General features: G+C 42.6%; 1 long non-coding RNA gene across 1 annotated transcript in view; it reads left to right on the top strand.

Moving 5' to 3' along the window:
* The first annotated feature begins 1107 nt into the window (after window positions 1-1107).
* LOC128572863 (uncharacterized) overlaps window positions 1108-16104 on the top strand; it is a 55774-nt gene continuing 40777 nt past the window's right edge. The window contains exon 1 of the long non-coding RNA XR_008376264.1: window positions 1108-1370. This is a non-coding gene — a long non-coding RNA (uncharacterized LOC128572863). The remainder of the gene's footprint in view (window positions 1371-16104) is intronic.

Here is a 16104-nt window from a genome sequence, read left to right as displayed (position 1 = left end):
TTAAAATTCGCCTTAAAAATAGAAAACATCAATAAAAATATGCTCGAATTTACTGACAAAATTCTGGGTGCATTATCATACAATAATTTAGACTCTACCAGTTTTAAGTAAAGTAAATGTGGCGAAATTTTTTTTTCCTTTTTCTTTTTATTAAATCATAGCTGTGTACATTAACGCACTTATGGGGTACAATGTGCTGGTTTTATATAAACTTTGAAATACTTTCATCAAACTAGTTAACATAGCCTTCGCCGCACTTTCTTAATTATTGTGTTAAGACATTCATACTCTACACTTAGTAGATTTGACATGTAAAAAATCTAATTACAAAGCCAGTCTCTGTGCTCGCTTTGGCAGCACATATACTAAAGAATGTTAGAAAAAGTATCCAATGTACTCAGCCCTACTATGAAACTAATTTATGGCTTTCATATGAAAGCAATAACCCAGTTATAATCTAAGAATATGGGGAAGGAGGAGAAGGAGGGGAGGGAGCGGGGAGGATGGGGAAAAAAAAGAAAACAACAAAGCCAGTCTCTACCGCAGGGAAACAGCAAGTTTTGACAAATCCTGCCCCACAAAATGCACAAGTTCGGCCCCCAGCCGCCGGCCAGGAAGGGCGTGTCTCGGAGCAGCAGCTCCCAAGGCCCGTGGTCTGGGCGGGGCTTTCAGCACTCGCCGTGCTGCTACTGACCCCAGCTGGTCCCTATCCCGAGGGACCCCGTGGGCGCTGGGCTCTGCAGCTGCCAAGGTTGGGCCCGGGTGCGGCAGGCGCGCAAAGTGGAGGGTACACCCCAAAGGCTCGGATCCGAGTGGTCCCTCAACGGGGTCCAGGTGTAGAAGGCACCATCTGGCAGTGGGCAGTGCTGAGTCCTGTGGTCTTCCAGTTCTCAGAAACAGCCGCAGCTGCAGCCTGCTGGACTCCGTCCCACGTGTCTAAGCCCGCCTTCTGTCACTCATAACCAGAGAGGTGGGGCCTGGAGCCTTATCCAATCAGGAGCACCGAGGTGAGGCCCCGGACCAATCAAGTGTACAGACGGAAAGAAGAAGGCGGATTCCGGAATCTGGCACGCTCTTTGTCTCTAGTCGCAGCAACTAGATGGGGCACCCGTTCAGCTTCTCAGTCGCCAGGAAATCCCAGGTGACCTGCAGGTACTGGGAGGTCTACAGAGAAGACACTGGACACCCTGGAAGCCTGGAAATGATTATGTAGGGCCGGGTGTCCTGGGACGGGGGAGGCAGCTTGTTGGAGCTGCCTGGCAGCGGCTTTGGCGGGACCCAGGCCTCCTTGCCTCAACTTCGGAGTCTTGAGACCAAAAATTGCCAGTGCAATACAGTGGCCTTCAGTCCTCTTCCGGCACAGGCCACAGGTTGGTACTGGGTGGATAGGTGGGACTCTGAGCATTCTGTCCTGTCCCTGGGCGTTTACTCAGGCCTCCGCCCCAGATCCTCTTTTGTTGTTGTTTTTTTCTTGAGACAGAGTCTCACTGTGTCACCCTCGGTAGAGACCTGTCGGGTCACAGTTCACAGTAACCTCCAACTTTGGGCTTAAGCGATTCTCCTGCCTCAGCCTCCCAAGTAGCTGGGACTACAGGTGCCCGCCACAACCCCCGGCTATTTTTTGGATGTAGTTGTCATTGTTGTTTGGCAGGCCCGGGATGGATTCGAACCTACCAGCTCTGGTGTATGTGGCTGGTGCCCTAGATGCTGAGCTACAGGCCCCGAGCACCCGGATCTTCTTTGAGTAGCTCTGCACCACAGCTCTAGATCTCTTGGACCACAGATCTTAGGGGAGCAATGGGAGGGTTATCAGGGGGTGAATCTTAAATCCTCCTGTGCGGTTCATCAATGGGAGGAGCTGGGGGTTCGTAAGCTCTCCAGTCCCTCTTTTCTTTTATTAAAAATTAGCCTGTGGCTCAGTGAGTAGGGCGCCGGCCCCATATACCGAGGGTGGTGGGTTTAAACCCAGCCCCGGCTGAACTGCAACCAAAAAATAGCCAGGCGTTGTGGTGGGCGCTTGTAATCCCGCTGCTCGTGAGGCTGAGGCAGGAGAATCGCTGAAGCCCAAGAGCTAGAGGTTGCTGTGAGTCCTGTGACATCATGGCACTCTACTGAAGGCAGTAAAGTGAGACTCTGTCTCTACAAAAAAAAAAAAAAAAGAAATTAGAGAAAACTTGAAAATTTAAGACAAAATAGTATTTTGTGAATCTAGAAGTCCCCAACCATGCTTTTTGGTCTTGAGGCCAGTGGAGGAATTTGGAAAAGAAGGAATTTGTAAAGTGCCTGGGGAAGTGGATGTATCTTCTGCTAATTGATTGGGTACAGTTACTTAGTCACCTTATTAGGACTATCCTGGTGACTTTTCTTGTTGTGTAATCAGAGCTTTATTGGCAGTTTGTAGTTGTATAAATTTTCTTTTCCTCTAAGTCGTAAAATACAGGAAATGCATTTGGGTTAGGATTAGATTTCCTTAGGTAGCAACAGAGGCACTAGAGCCACTTCTGCCTAGTTATCTCCTATTTAATTATTTTATCACTCCCTAGAGTAGTGGTTCTCAACCTTCCTAATACTGCAAAGTATTGTCATTGTTAAAAAGGGGTCTCGACCCACAGGTTGAGAACCGCTGCCCTAGGGGGATTGATTCTCCTTGCATTTTCAAGGGTATGACCAGAAGCGTCTCAAATCCAAGACTCAAATCCAGTTTGCCCAGGCTAACTGTTCTAATCAATAGGGACTGTTGAAAATTCTAAATTTCTTGGGCGGTGCCTGTGGCTCAAGGAGTAGGGAGCCGGTCCCATACGCCAGAGGTGGCAGGTTCAAACCTAGCCCTGACCAAAAACCAAAAAAAAAAAAAAAAAGAAAATTCTAAATTTCCAGTTCCCTCCTCACATCTCCAAATGCTTACAACTGCTTTCCAACTCACAGCTTTACCAACTGTTTGTCCTTTACTTATCTTTCAAGCAGACACAATACTTATACTTTTGATGGTTTTTTCACATGGCTGGGAGTGGCTCTTCTTTAATATGTTTGTTTTTTTCTTTTTATTTCTGAACATTTTACATGACAGGAAAGCAGAGAATAATCAATCACCTGCTATTTGCCTGTAAAAAATATCTCTGGGGGGGCGGCACCTGTGGCTCAGTGGACAGGGCGCCGGCCCCATATACCGAGGGTGGAGCGTTCAAACCCAGCCCTGGCCAAACTGCAACAAAAAAATAGCTGGGCGTTGTGGCAGGCGCCTGTAGTCCCAGCTACTTGGGAGGCTGAGGCAGGAGAATCGCCTAGGCCCAGGAGTTGGAGGTTGCTGTGAGCTGTGTGACGCCACGGCACTCTACCAAGGGTGATAAAGTGAAACTCTGTCTCTACAAAAAAAAAAAAAACAAAAAAATATCTCTGGGCTTCTCCACCTTTTATCTTCCCTAAGCACACACATCTTACCAGAGTATCTTTAGGTATGAGTCCTTGGGCATCCTCCTGCCCTTTCTTGGTCCTCCTTTCTCAACCATGGTGAGGGGTGACCCAAGATTCCCACAACAGCTGTATCTTTTGGAAGCTATCCTGAATACTATTAGCCTTGGGCCATTTCTCTGAGGGGAGCCTGAGGTGTGGGGGTAGAGCCACTGGGGGAGCAGCTGGATGCCCCTGTGGTTACACCCTTCATTTCAAAAGCTAACTCCTTAGGCTCATGTCTGGAATCCTAGCTCTCTGGGAGGCTAAAGTGGGTGGATTGCCTGAGCTCGAAGGTTGGAGACCAGCCTGAGCCAGAGAGAGACCTTGTTTCTAAAAATAGCTGGGCATTTTGATGGGTGCCTATAGTCCCAGCTACTTGGGAGGCAGAGGCAAGAGAATTGCTTAAGTCCGAGTTTGAGGTTGCTGTGAGCTGTGATGATATGGTACTTTACTGAGGGTGACAAAGTGAGACTCTGTCTCAAAAAAAAAAAAGCTAACTCCTTGGGAGATTAAAGGTTTTCTCTCTCCAACCTGAACTTCTGTTCTTTGGAGACACATTGGTTCTCAGCCAGTAGGATGCTGGTATTAGGGGAAAAGGCACAAGTGACTCTTGTCCTCTAGATTATTTCACACTGTGTAGGGAGGAAAAAGTACCGCAAAGGACAAGGAAAACCCAGGCCAGTGAGGCAGTGAAAGAACCTGCAAATAATTCGCACTTTGGCCACACAGGGCAACACAGTACAGTGTCTCCTGGGATGGTGGTCACTGAATCCTTCAATGAACAGGATGTGGGGTCAGAGGATGTTCCAAGTAATAGGGTGACCTGATGTGGCACTTGAGTCACACGTGTCTGTGATGCTGTCAGCACTACCCCTCCCTTGAAAAGATTTATTCATTATCTGTAAAATGTATTTTATCAGTAGAGCTTGAAAGTTAATAAAATATATATTTCCAATGAGGCAAGAAATGTGGCTTTCATGGATAAGAAAAAAACTAGTCTTCTATTCCATTTATTAAAAACTCTTATTTACATATTTTTCTTCCCCAAAGTGGATGTTGTATGCTTCTGAAGTCTATTTTATTTTGGAGTGGTTTCAAAGCAGAATCTCAGGGCTTACCTTTGGGAATGCTACTGAGGAGAAGAAATAGGGAAAATGTCTGTACCATTATGTCTACAGAAAAATGACTACATTTTCCACAAGAAAGAGTGGTAGTTAATTGCTGTATTACAAATATTTGCCAAAAAAGTTTGACATCAGCGGGTGGCAAAATCTTGTACAGGGTGGAGAATGTTTGACAGTGGATGACTCTGATCTGTATTCTGTTATCTGGATAGCAGAGTTTATAGTTAAATTTTATGAGACAGGACTTGGTAGTTACTATAAGTGTTCACATATGATTGTTTTCTAAATGATTTGTTATACAAATAATAATTGAATGACGTGTTTATTGTCTGAAAGGGATAAATACTTTTTGTTGAGGTGTAAAATGTAAGTGCTTTACCATTTTCTTAGCTCCTATAAATGTAAACACTGATTTTGAGTGCTTTTGCTGGATTCCTCCAATGTCACCTGATTTCTCATTTAAAACTAAGTGAATAACTTTGATTGGGAAGCATATACCTGGGCTCAGAGACTCCAAGAGAAATGTCAATCCTGATCTAGCAAAAGGAAGTCATTCAAGACCCAGTTTATTCTTGGGAAACCTCCCCTGCAGCTGTCTCAGTCTGTTTACACTAAGCTTGGAAGGAGCCCTAGAGGATTTATAGAGGCTGGAAAGCTGTGGATCCACAGGCAGCTGTGGTTGGGATTTGAATACAAGTGGATGTGTGATGCCATTTCTGAGGGATAGTTATTATTGTCTTGGGGATGGTTATAGACACTTCCAAATACAATAAATTCAAAGTTAGGTTAAAAGTAACTTCATTCTGGCCCATCGCGGTGGCTCAAACATGTAATCCTAGCATTCTGGGAGGCCAAGGTGGGTGGATTGCCTGAGCTCATGCGTTCAAGACCAGCCTGAGCAAGATCGAGACCCCATTTCTAAAAATAGCCAGGTGTTGTAGTGGGCACCTGTAGTCCCAGCTACTTGGGAGGCTGAGGCAAGAGAATTGCTTGAGCCCAAGAGTTTGAGGTTGCTTGGAGCTATGACACCACAGCACCCTACTAAGGGTGACAAAGTGAGGCTCTGTCTCCAAAAAAAAAAAAAAAAAAGTAATTTCATTCTGAAAGAGCATTGCAAGAGGGTAACAAGTATAAGATCTGCAGACATCTCAAAGGTTAGGCAGACGAGGGCTTTATTCTATGGGGCAGAACAAACAAGATTAGAAAGAATGGAGGACAGGGAGGGCAGACTTGAGAGTGTCCTAGACCAGACAATGTTTCACACTGACTTCAGCCTTTCCTTAGATGGGTGTTTTGGTTTCGGCTGAGGGTGGGTCAAAGTTCAGCAGCATGGGAGAAGGAAAGAAAGGGATGAAAAGTTTAACAAGTATTTCTTTTTTCTGACCACTTAAGATTAAAGTGTTCAGCTAATTGTTTTTGAAGCAAAAATGTGAATCAGCAGAGTCTGTGTCTGGCTTTGGGATAGGTGAAAAAGAGCATCATCCAAGTCATAATGGTGTGAAAATCAAACCTTAAAACTCCCCCTAGTGGCTGACTGGCTGAACTCCCTCTTTGAGAAGTTCTGGCTTAGAACTTGGGTGAATGAGGTCCACAAGAAAGCAGAGGCGGCCAGTCCAGCAACGAGGAAAAACTTTTTTTTTTTTTTTTTGTAGAGACAGAGTTTCACTTTATTGCCCTCGGTAGAGTGCCTTGGCGTCACACAACTCACAGCAGCCTCCAACTCCTGGGCTTAGGCGATCCTCCTGCCTCAGCTTTCCTGTAGCTGGGACTACAGGTGCCCACCACAAAGCCTGGCTAGTTTTTTGTTGCAGTTTGGCCGGGGCCGGGTTTGAACCCGCCACCCTCGGTATATGGGGCCGGCGCCCTGCTCACTGAGCCACAGGCGCCGCCGCAACAAGGAAAAACTTTAATAGAGGGGGGAAACAGACTGGAGACTGACCAGGTGTCAGCTCAGTTCCCACTCAGTAGCAGAAGGCTGTTTTTTGAGACAGAGTGCCATGGCACTCATAGCTCTCAGCAACCTCCAACTCTTGGGCTCAAGCAATTCTTTTGTCTCAGCCTCCGGAGTAGCCAATACTATAGGCGCCCGCCACAACATCGGCTATTTTTTAGAGCCTCTTGCTCAGGCTTGTCTGTGAGCTCAGGCAATCCACCTGCCTCAGTCTCCCAGAGTGCTAGGATTACAGGCGTGCCACACCCGGCCCCAGAAGGCTTTTATTTTTATTATTTTATTTTATTTTTTGGATATAGTCTCATTTTGTCACCCTTGGTAGAGTGCTGTAGCGTCCTACCTCACAAAAACCTCAAACTCTTGGGCTCAAGTGATTCTTTTGCCTCAGCCGACTACAGGGGCCCGCATGCCCGGCTATTTTTCCAGATGAAGTCTTGCTCTGGCTCAGGCTGGTCTTGAACCTGTGAGCTCAGGCAGTCCACCTGCCTCAGCCTCCCAGAGTGCTAGGATCCAGAAGGCTTTTATTAACCTTATCAGTATAGGGGGCAGGAAGACTCTGGGATGGGGAAGTGACTGCAGTGGAGTACAGCTCAGGGCTCATCTCTAGTGAGGTCAGGATTAAGGATGTGTCCCTGGTATCAGCCAGGATATGCATAGGGTGTTTCCAATATCTCTGGCCTTGAAGCATTCCAGAAAATGGGAGAGGACTGCAGGTTTTCTAAATGACTGCACTCTTGTCAGGATTATGACAATTTTGTTCGCACACTATTGGCCAAGGGGAAACCCTGAAACTGAGTTACTTCCCTTGAGAAAGGAGATCAGACGTGCCTCATTATGTCCCCCTCTTTTCTGAGAAATGTCCCTTTTGACTCATTAATAGGCCTAAGGCTATGCAGGAAAAACCTACAGGTCCTCAATATACAGAACAAAGTAGTCTGTCTCTGATTAAAATACCCTTATTCTAACTTTAGCATTTCTTTTTGCAGACTCTTGGTCTATTATACAAGCCTAACTTTCAGCCAATAGTCAAATAAAGAATCCTTAAACCCAGCTGTGCCTGTGGCTCAGTGGGTAGGATGCCGGCCCCATATACCGAGGGTGGAGGGTTCAAACCCAGCCCAGGCCAAACTGCAACAAACCGGGTATTGTGGTGGGTGCCTTTAGTGCCAGCTCCTTGGGAGGCTGAGGCAAGAGAATCGCCTAAGCTGGGAGTTGGAGGTTGCTGTGAGCTGTGTGATGCCACGGCACTCTACCAAGGGTGATAAAGTGAGACTCTGTCTCCACAAAAAAAGAATCCTTAAACCCACCTATAAACTGTAAGCTCCACTCCCCCTCATGGGATGTTCCACATACCCAATGTATGGCTTCCATGAGTTTACTTATGACTTTACCTGTAATTCTTATCTCCCCGAAATGTGTAAAACCAAACTGTAACCCCACCACAGCAAGTCCACTTACTCAAGTCAAGGCTTCTTGGGTGTGGCTTTAATCAAGGTCCTCAAATTTGGCTGAGAATAAACCTCTTCAAACTATTATACAGGGTATAGCTTCTTTTCTGTTGACTAGTTTGGGACCAAACACAGGGATCAGAGAAGACTCAGGACCCTGGAAGAGCAGTGTGAACTCTGGCATCAGGTCCCAGCATGGCCCCCTTTTGGGACCCTGTCTTCAAGCTTCTCCTTGAGTGGAACTGGTAAGAGGTTCTTCTGAGACGTGAAGAAAAGGAAATGGAGTCCAGGTACAGTGTGGGCAGCTAAGCCCTTTATTTTACTGGGGTACAAGTGGGCTGAAAAGGAAGTCATCGTGAGGGGTAAGGGGGGATGGGAATACCAGGGTCCAGGGTTTCTGAGTCCTCATTCCTTTCTGGGCGGGACTTGTGTGCTTGGCCTTGTTTGGTGGTCTTTTGCACTCTGCTCTATTTTGTGGGCCCAAAAGCTTGGCCCTATTTGACAGGCCTTTGCCCTTAGCCCTATCAACTGCTTAAGTCCTCCTGAGCTCCAGACCACTTGCTCTTAGTTGAGAGTCCTTGTTTTATTCTGAGCTGTTTTTTTTCCTAGAAATTTGTTCTTTGGGATCCTATTTTTTTTTTAAAGTTCTCACATATTTATTACTGAACCAGCTTCTTAGCATAGAGCATGTAAACAAAGAAAAAAATCATTTTCCCAATGAAGTGTGGCTGACTATTCAACTGATGACGTTTCAGCTAGATATGGTAAGATGATAGTGACCTTGATATAGCATAAATATGTGTGCCAGCTCATGTGCAATTCCTTAGAGACCCAGCTTTGTTCTTCTCCAATGTCTCCTCTTTGAGTTGCATCTGATTTTATTACCAGTTTTCATTCAAATCCACTGGGGAATGGGACAATTTCATTTTTGTTTTTGGCCAGAAACTGCTTGATTCTGAAAATCTTGTGAGAGGACATGGTGAGAAACAGGGTTAATCACACACACCACAATAGTGGAGAAAGGGAGAGAAGGGGTGGGATCCTAATTTGGATTTGTTGGTACATTCTACACGGTCTTCTCCATTGCCTCCTCTCCAAATTAATCTTAATTGGTTAAAAATGGAAAGAATTATTTTTTATTTTTATTTTTTTATTTTTTGAGACAGAGTCTTACTTTGTCCCCCCCCCCCCCCGTAGAGTGCTATGACATCACAGCTTACAGCAACCTGAAACTCTTGGATTTAAGCTATTCTCTTGCATCAGCCTCCCAAGTAGCTGGGACTGCAGGAGCCCACCACAATACTTGGCTAGTTTTAGAGATGAGGTCTTGCTCTGGCTCAGGCTGGTCTCGAACCCATAAGCTCAGGCAATTTACCCGCCTTGGCCTCCCAGAGTGCTAGGATTACAGGCATGAGCCACTGTGCTCAGCATTGGAAAGAATTTTTTTTTTTTTTTTTAGAGAAAGAGTTTCTTAATGTATCACCCTGGGTAGAGTGCCATGGCGTCACAGCTCACAGCAACCTCCAACTCCTGGGCTTAGGCAATTCTCTTGCCTCAGCCTCCCAAGCAGGTGGGACTACAGGTGCCCACCACAATGCTTGGGTATTTTTTGTTGCAGTTTGGCCAGGGCCAGGTTCGAACCCGCCACCCTCAGTATATGGGGCCAGCGCCCTACCCACTGAGCCACAGGCGCTGCCTAGAATTCTTTTAAAATGAGGAAAGACAAGGAAAATGACCTCCTCCTGGCACCCTGGTTGTTTATGGAGCTTTCATTTACTTCTGTTTAACTTGTGTTGAATGGAAAGGCACAAAGGCATGCCAGGCTCTCTAGAGCCGAGCTGGTTATGGGTAATTCTTGTGCATATGTTTTTACTGAAGGGCAAATTACATCAAGAAAAAGTCATAGCTCAAATGCCACTGTAGAATTACAGTGTCTCTTGATCTCTCTCTACTCATGTGTGAGATAAACTCTTTGCTTGTGGTCTCTCCACTTGAAAGCCTACCAGATCTTGCAGCCAGTTATAGCTAAAATGTAAACACTGGAAAAACAAAACTCATTCTAAAGTGGAGAACAAAGGGTAAAAGACATTTTTAACAATCAAACTGCTATGGGAACTGCTTTAACCACAACTTCAATCCACAGGCATAATTAGGTTACCTATCATGTTAGCCATGTGAGTAAGTTCCAGTTTTGTCAGGAGAAATTTGAAAGGAGTGATTCTTTACAAACTGTGAGTTATGTTACTATCTCATGACTAGAGTTCTAAGGTAAAATCTGTTGGATTCTAGGAATATTGAAATCTAGGAATTTGTTCTTTGGGATCCTAATTTTTTTTAAGGTCTCACATATTTATTACTGAACCAGCTTCTTTGCGTGGAGCATATAAACAAAGAAAAAATAATTTTCCATGTATTACATGTTTGTGCCTAACTAGTTCTGGATTGGCTTATAAATAAGAAAGCACTCACAAGTTAATTAAACAAACTCAGTGCTATTCTAGTTCATATAAATTTAGTGATCTTTGTTAAATTGGGTTATTGCAAAAAGGATATTATGAGTACAGTAAGAGTAAAAATGTTTCCAAGTTTTTAGCATATATTTTTGCCTGAGTTTTGCTGGACATTTTTTTTTAATTGTTGGGGATTCATTGAGGGTACAATAAACCAGATTGCACTGATTGCATTTGTTAGGCAAAGTCCCTCTCCCAATCGTGTCTTGCCCCCAAAATGTGTGGCACACACCAAGGCCCCACCCCCTCCCTCCTTCCCTCTCTCTGCTCTTCCTTTCTCCACCCCTCCCTCCTTTCTCTCTCTGGACATTTTTTATATTCTTAAGGTGATAGGGTTTGACACAAAGGTTATGAGACTATAAACCTAGCTGAAAACAAAATGGTCTGTGTTTGCGTGATTTCTTTTTGTTGTTGTTGCAGTTTTTGGCCAGGGCTGGGTTTGAACCCACCGCCTCCAGTATATGGGGCCGGTGCCCTACTCCTTGAGCTAGAGGCGCCGCCCTGTTTGCGTGATTTTTGATAAGTAAGGCAAATTAAATATTGTTGGTCAAATGATAATAGCTGAACTTTCTGAGTTATCAACAAAAATACCTATGTATTTAACTTTAAGATTCTTCTTCTTCTTTTTTTTTTCTTAGCAGTTCATCAGTTTTATTTTTTATTTTTTTTTTAATTTTTTTATTAAATCATAACTGTATACAATGATATGATTATGGGGCATCATACACTCACTTCATAAACCATTTGACACATTTTTATCACAGTGGTTAACATAGCCTTTCCGGCGTTATCTCAGTTACTGTGCCAAAACATTTATATTCTACATTTACCAAGTTTCGCAAATACCCCTGTAATATGCACCACAGGTGTGATCCCACCGATTCCCCTCCCTCTACCCACCCCCCCCTTTCCCACTTCCCCCTATTGTTAAGTTGTAGCTGGGTTATAGCTTTCATGTGAGAGTCCCAAATTAGTTTCATAGTAGGGCTGTGTACATTGGGTATTTTTTCTTCCATTCTTGGGATACTTTACTAAGAAGAATATGTTCCAGCTCCATCCATGTAAACATGAAAGAGGTAAAGTCTCCATCTTTCTTTAAGGCTGCATAGTATTCCATGGTATACATATACCACAATTTATTAATCCATTCGTGGATCGATGGGCACTTGGGCTTTTTCCATGACTTAGCAATTATGAATTGGGCTGCAATAAACATTCTGGTACAAATATCTTTGTTATGTTGTGATTTTTGGTCTTCTGGGTATATGCCCAGCAGAGGAATTACAGGATTGAATGGCAGATCTATTTTTAGATCTCTGAGTGTTCTCCATATATCTTTCCAAAAGGAATGTATTAATTTGCATTCCCACCAGCAGTGCAGAAGTGTTCCCTTTTCTCCACATCCACGCCAACATCTCTGGTCTTGAGATTTTGTGATATAGGCTAGTCTCATTGGAGTTAGATGATATCTCAAAGTAGTTTTGATTTGCATTTCTCTGATGATTAAAGATGATGAGCATTTTTTCATATGTCTGAAGGCCGTGCGCCTGTCTTCTTCAGAGAAGTTTCTCTTCAAATCCCTTGCCCAGCCTGCGATGGGATCCCTTGTTTTTTTCTTGCTGATGCGTTTGAGTTCTCTGTGGATTCTGGTTATTAAACCTTTGTCAGAGTTATACCCTGCAAATATCTTCTCCCATTCTGAGGGCTGTCTGCTTGCTCTGCTTACTGTGTTCTTAGCTGTGCAGAAGCTTTTTAGTTTGATCAAGTCCCAGTAGTGTATTTTTGAAGCTGCTTCAATTGCCCGGGGGGTTCTCCTCATGAAATACTCACCCAGACCAATTTCTTCAAGGGTTTTCCCTGCATTCACCTCTAGTATTTTTATAGTTTCATGTCTTAAGTTTAAATCTTTAATCCAATGAGAGTCTATCTTAGTTAATGGTGAAAGGTGTGGGTCCAATTTCAGTCTTCTGCAGGTTGCCAGCCAGTTCACCCAGCACCATTTGTTAAATAGGGAATCTTTTCCCCACTGAATGTTTTTAATTGGCTTGTCAAAAATCAAATAGCGGTAAGTAGCTGGATTCATCTCTTGGTTCTCTATTCTATTCCAGATATCTACTTCTCTGTTTTTGTGCCAATACCATGCTGTTTTGATCACTATCGATTTGTAGTAAAGTCTGAGGTCTGGTAGTGTGATTCCTCCTGTTTTGTTTTTATTTCTGAGTAATGTCTTGGCTATTCGAGGTTTTTTCTGATTCCATATAAAACGAAGTAATGTTTTTTCAAGATCTTGAAAATATGACAGTGGAGCTTTAATAGGGAGTGCGTTGAAATTATATATTGCTTTGGGTAGTATGGACATTTTGATAATGTTGATTCTTCCTAGCCATGAGCATGGTATGTTTTTCCATTTGTTAACATTTTCAGCTATTTCTTTTCTTAGAGTTTCATAGTTCTCTTTATAGAGATCTTTCACGTCTTTTGTTAGGTAAATTCCCAAATATTTCATCTTCTTTGGCACTACTGTGAATGGGATAGAGTCCTTAACTGCTTTTTCAATTTGACTGTTGTTGGTGTATATAAAGGCTACCGATTTATGAATGTTGATTTTGTAACCTGAGACGCTGCTGTATTCCTTGATCACTTCTAGGAGTTTTGTAGTAGAGTCCCTAGTGTTTTCCAGATACACAATCATATCATCTGCGAAGAGCGAGAGTTTGATCTCTTCTGACCCTATATGGATACCCTTGATCGCCTTTTCTTCCCTAATTGCAGTGGCTAAAACTTCCATTACAATGTTGAAAAGCAATGGAGACAATAGGCAGCCTTGTCTGGTTCCTGATCTGAGTGGAAATGATTCCAATTTAACTCCATTCAATATGATATTGGCTGTGGGTTTGCTGTAGATAGCCTCTATCAGTTTAAGAAAAGTCCCTTCTAGACCAATTTTCTTGAGTGTTCTGATCATGAAGGGATGCTGGATATTATCAAAAGCTTTTTCTGCATCAATTGAGAGAATCATATGGTCTTTGTTTTTTAATTTGTTTATGTGCTGAATTACATTTATAGATTTACGTATATTGAACCAGCCTTGAGACCCTGGGATAAAACCAACTTGGTCATGATGTATAATTTGTTTGATGTGTTGCTGGATTCTGTTTGTTAGGATCTTGTTGAATATTTTTGCATCTATATTCATTAGTGATATTGGTCTATAATTTTCTTTTCTTGTTGGGTCTTTTCCTGGTTTGGGGATCAGGGTGATATTTGCTTCATAGAACGTGTTGGGTAGTCTTCCTTCTTTTTCTACATTTTGGAACAGGTTGAGTAATATAGGTACTAATTCCTCTTTAAAGGTTTGGTAGAATTCTGACGTGAAACCATCTGGTCCCGGGCTTTTCTTTTTAGGGAGGTTTTGTATAGTTGATGCTATTTCTGAACTTGATATGGGTCTGTTCAACATTTCCACTTGATTCTGGTTAAGTCTTGGAAGGTGGCGTGCTTCCAAGTATCGGTCTATTTCCTTCAGATTTTCATATTTCTGAGAATAAAGTTTCTTGTAATATTCATTAAGGATTTTTTGGATTTCTGATGAGTCTGTGGTTATTTTGTCTTTGTTGTTTCTGATTGATGATATTAGAGATTTTACTCTTTTTTTCCTGATTAGGTTGGCCAGAGGTTTATCTATTTTATTGACCTTTTCAAAAAACCAGCTTTTTGATTTATTGATCTGTTGTATTATTCTTTTGTTTTCAATTTCATTTAATTCTGCTCTAATTTTGGTTATTTCTTTTCTTCTACTGGGTTTGGGGTTGGAATGTTCTTCCTTTTCCAGTTGCGTGAGATGTCCCATTAAGTTGTTAACTTCCTCTCTTTCCGTTCTCTTGAGGAAGGCTTGCAGTGCTATAAATTTCCCTCTTAGAACTGCCTTTGCAGTGTCCCAGAGGTTCTGATAGCTTGTGTCTTCATTGTCATTTTGTTCCAAAAAATTGGTGATTTCTTTCTTAATCTCATCTCTGACCCAGCTATCATTCAGCATAAGGTTATTTAACTTCCATGTTTTTGTATGGGTATGCAGATTCCTGTCGTTACTCAATTCAAGTTTTATTCCATGATGGTCCGAGAAGATGCATGGAATAATTTCTATTCCTTTAAATTGACTGAGGTTAGACTTGTGACCTAAAATGTGATCAATTTTGGAGTAAGTTCCGTGGGCTGATGAGAAGTATGTGTATTCAGTTTTGTTGGGATGAAATGTTCTGTAGATGTCTGCTAAATCTAAATACTGGATGGTTAGGTTTAAATCTAAGATTTCTTTGCTCAGCTTCTTTCTGGAGGATCGATCCAACACTGCCAAGGGAGTGTTGAAATCTCCAACGATTATGGAGCTGGAGGAAATCAAGTTACTCATGTCTGTTAGAGTTTCTCTTATAAATTGAGGTGCATTCTGGTTGGGTGCATAGATATTAATAATTGAGATCTCGTCATATTGAGTATTACCCTTAACAAATATGAAGTGACCATTCTTGTCCTTCCTTACTTTTGATGGTTTAAAGCCTACTGTATCTGCAAATAAAATTGCAACACCTGCTTTTTTCTGATTACCATTTGCCTGAAATATGGATGACCATCCTTTCACCCTGAGTCTGTATTTGTCTTTTAAGTTGAGATGTGACTCTTGTATGCAAGAAATATCTGGCTTAAGTTTTTGTATCCAGTCAGCTAACCTATGCCTCTTTAGAGGACAGTTTAAGCCATTCACATTGATGGAGAGTAAGGATAAGTCTGGTGGAATTTTGGGTATCGAGTTTTTCAAAGGTCCAGTGGACATTTTTAATCCTTTCACCAGTGTGGAAGTTGGAGTTTGATCCGAAGTTTCTGAGTGAGTTTACTTTTGTGGTATAGGATTGGGTTGGTCATTGTGGAGGATAGGTCTGAGAACATCCTGAAGAGCTGGTTTACTTATGGCAAATTTTTTCAACATATGAAAGTCATTGAAGTATTTAATTTCTCCATCATAGATGAAACTCAGTTTAGCTGGATACAAGATCCTGGGTTGAAAGTTTTTTTGCTTTAGGAGATTAAAAGTTGATGACCAGCCTCTTCTTGCTTGAAAAGTTTCAGCAGAGAGATCTGCAGTTATTCTAATATTCTTACCTTTGTACGTTATAGTTTTCTTTCGCCGGGCTGCTTTGAGAATCTTCTCTTTCATGTTAACTTTAGTGAAGCTAATTATGATATGTCTGGGAGATGGCTTATTGGGGTTGAATCGTGCTGGGGTTCTGAAGCTGTCTGCTATCTGAATTTCAGATTCTCTAGGCATGTCTGGAAAATTTTCTTTCATAATTTCATGTAGAAGGGCCTCTGTGCCCTTGGCTGCCACTTCATCAGTCTCCGAAATTCCTATAACCCTTATGTTATTTTTTTTCGAATTATCTGAGAGCTCTCTGAGTGAGTGATCCGTTTTAGCTCTCCATTTCTCTTCCTCTTTGAGAGATTGGGAGCGTTCGAAGACTTTATCTTCAATGTCAGAAATCCTTTCTTCTGCTTGCTCCATTCTGTTACTGAGGGATTCTACTGTATTTTTCATATCTTTGAGGGCTGTAAGTTCTTGTTTCAGTGTG

This window comes from Nycticebus coucang, chromosome 20 (assembly GCF_027406575.1).
Source record: "Nycticebus coucang isolate mNycCou1 chromosome 20, mNycCou1.pri, whole genome shotgun sequence".
NCBI lineage: Eukaryota > Metazoa > Chordata > Mammalia > Primates > Lorisidae > Nycticebus > Nycticebus coucang.
This window is presented reverse-complemented; position numbering and strand designations above follow the sequence as displayed.